This window comes from Orycteropus afer, unplaced genomic scaffold, assembly GCF_000298275.1.
Source record: "Orycteropus afer afer isolate SDZICR_OR568_19922 unplaced genomic scaffold, OryAfe1.0 scaffold00026, whole genome shotgun sequence".
In the NCBI taxonomy this organism is placed as follows: domain Eukaryota; kingdom Metazoa; phylum Chordata; class Mammalia; order Tubulidentata; family Orycteropodidae; genus Orycteropus; species Orycteropus afer.
In genome coordinates this window covers 9,295,382-9,298,598 of record NW_006921613.1, presented here as the reverse complement: position 1 = coordinate 9,298,598, position 3,217 = coordinate 9,295,382, and the positions used below count along the sequence as shown (strand labels likewise).

Below are 3,217 nucleotides of genomic sequence, written 5' to 3'. Positions count from 1 at the left end.
CTCGTATCACCCCCACCTGGGTCCCTGTGGCTGACTGTTCCTCTGTCTGGCTTCCTGGCTTTTAATCCCCTTTCTCCTGCTCTTCTGCCCTGCTGTTTTGTGCGTCCCTGAGTTGTCCCTGGGGCTGACTGCTCCTCTGTCCGAGTTCCTGGCTTTTTATCCCCTTTCTCCTGATCTTCTGGCCTGCTACTCTGGGCGGGCCTGAGTTGCCTCTCCTCACCCAATCCCTTTGGCTGATTGCTCTTCTCTCTGGCTTCCTGGCTTTTAATCCCCTTTTTCCTGCTCTTCCCGCTTGCTACTTCGGGCATCCCTGTGTTGTCTCTCCTCACCTGTAACCCTGGGGCTGAATGCTCTTCTGTCCGGGTTCCTGGCTTTTTATCCCCTTTCTTCTGTTCTTCGGCCTGCTACTCTGGGTGGGCCTGAGTTGCCTCTCCTCACCTAATCCCTTCGACTGACTGCTCTTCTCTCTGGCTTCCTGGCTTTTAATCCCCTTTCTCCTGCTCTTTCCACTTGCTACTCCGGGCATCCCTGAGTTGTCTCTCCTCACCTGTAACCCTGGGGCTGACTTATCTTACCTAAAAAAAAACCAAACTCACTGCTGTTGAGTTGGATCCAACTCATAGCTACCCCTCCTTGGGTTTCTGAGGCAGTATCAGTACAGAAGTAGATTGCCCAACCTTCCTTCTGAGGAGTAGCTGGTGGGGGTTTGAACTGCCAGCCTTCTGGTTAACAGTCAAATGCCTTAGAAACTATGCCACCATTTTCTGCTTCTCTGGAATTAAGACAACTGGTATAGTCATATGCCAAATCAAAAAACATAACAAAATCATATTTGAGAACTAAGTTTGACATATACTCAAATGATCAGAAAGCTTAGCTATTCAATAAAGAAATGGATTTGATAGAAAGAGAAAGCTTCTATACCTACTGCCAACTCTTTGTCCTTTGAAATCTCTACAAATGTCTATAGCTGTCTCTGTATTAAACATTCTTATAACCCATCATAATAATTTTGATATGCTATCTTGCAGAACATAAATTTTAAATACCTCAACATTCTTCTTTGTCTCCATATCATCTGAAAGCTAGAAAACAAAGTTTTTAAAACTCTAAATAATTTTGATATTTCAAAATTTTTTCAGTTAAGTAAAATATACATATTAACATCCTACTAAGGCTTAAAAAATAATTCATATTAATAAAATTATATTGCTGAAAAAAAAATCCTACTAAGGCTTAAATGCTTTGTTATATGCTAGGAATACCAGAATGGTCCTTACTTTCAAGCTAGTCATATTTCAAAGGGTGGGGGAAATCATATACACAAACAAAACAAATATATAAGGGCTGTAACAGAAACATAAACAAAATACTTGTTGCAGTTTGAGTTCTCTGAGGTAGAGTTTAGTGTTCAGAATGTTTATTAGAGGGTGCTCTTGGGATCAATACTTGTAGAACAGAAGAGAGGTAAGATTGGACAGTTAGAGAAGTCAACTATGATACAGGCTCAATAGCCTCAGCAGACCCCTAGAGGAACTCTGGAGCTGAAAGGGCCTGTCAGAGTTGTCCTGCACAGGGCGGAAATGGCCAGTCCCTTCTATCCATACTTCCATAAGGCACTAGATGTAGATGGTTCCTGAAAGGGCATGTCCTTGGGAAAGAATGTTCTATTTGGCTGAGGCAACCCAACCCATGAAGAGTCTGACAGCTGATGGGTGCGTCCTAACACCAGTCTTAGCAGCTAGAGCGACAGTTTCTTCCTTGAAGAGGAATCTGGGTGCCATATCTCATGTTAGAAAACATAAACCCTCTCTCTACATTAGTTTTTTTTTTACCATCTAGACATGCTGGTGTATATGTGGTATTTAGTAATTTCTACATACTCATCTCCTTGAGAGATAACAAAGTTTATAGGCAAGTTTTACACACACATAAGCATGCATTATAGATGAGAGGGCACGTGAAACAAATTTGAAAGGATGGTAACAGCTTGCTAACAGAAAGATTATCAGATTATTGACATTAAAAAATTGCAAAGGCATGAAAAAGGCTATTTAGGGGAAAATGAGATGAACTATGATTAGAAAGAAGGCTACATGCTTGAGAGAAGCAGACACAATTGGTTAATAAAGATGGAGTCAGATTTAGAGAGATATTAATATTAATTCAAAGTCCTAGCTTTCTTCTGAAGGAAGCAAAGAAACACTGGACATTTTTAAGAAGAGAAGTAACAGTAACATAAAAATCCAATAAACAACAGAAAATCAAATCCAGTAATGTATCAAAAGTACACAAGGACCAAAAAGTATATCTTAATAATATAAGCATCTAAAAAGCTATCAAGGAGCTCTGGTGGCATAGTGCCTAAGGCACTTGACTGCTAACCAGATGGCTGGTAGTTCAAACCCACCAGCCACTCCTTGGAAGGAAGGTTGGGCAATCTAGCCTGCTAAAAGATAGCTGTCTAATCATTTGAAATTATATTTAATAGAAAGTACTACCATCCACTTTATCAAAGTTAGAGACAAGATGAGAAAGGCCACAACGATGTTTAATAATATACATATAGCAACAATAACTTCCTATATACCAATAATAACCTACTGTTACGGATAAAACTGTGCCCTCCCAAAATATATCTGTCGGAATATTAATTCATCTATTTGTGGATGTAATCCCATTCGAGAATAAGATTTTATTTGTTATGCTAGTGAGGTCATATCGGTGTAACACCAAGCCAAACTCACTGCCATGGAGTTGATTCTGACTCATAGTGAACCCACTGGGTTTCCAAGGCTGTAAATCTTTACAGAAGCAGACTGCTTCATCTTTCTTCTGTGGAGTGCCTGGTAGGTTTGAACCATTGACCTTTTGATTAGCAGCCAAATGCCTTAACTACTACACCACTTATCACCTCTGAGTTAGTTATAAAAAGGGCAGATTAGACACAGACTGCATAAGCACATACTGGGGAAGACAAATGCAATCAAAGTACTCCCTGGCTACTGACTGACAAGGATCTTTCCCTAGAACTGACAGAATTCTAGCCTCCTAAACTGTGAGAAAACAGATTTCTGTTCTATAAACAGCATTAGGAAACTAAGACAATCATTTCATAGCATAATAGAAAAAATATCCCACTGACATTAATAATACAAATTTAAGACAACTAAGAATAAATTGGGAGCTCTGGTAGCATAGTGGCTAAGACACTTGC

At 39.9% G+C, this 3,217-nt stretch overlaps 1 protein-coding gene across 1 annotated transcript in view; it reads right to left on the bottom strand.

The window, feature by feature from the left end:
• The window catches only part of FAM227B (family with sequence similarity 227 member B), a 318,111-nt gene that overhangs the window by 259,425 nt on the left and 55,469 nt on the right, over positions 1–3,217 (bottom strand). The gene's annotated exons all lie outside the window — the stretch shown is intronic.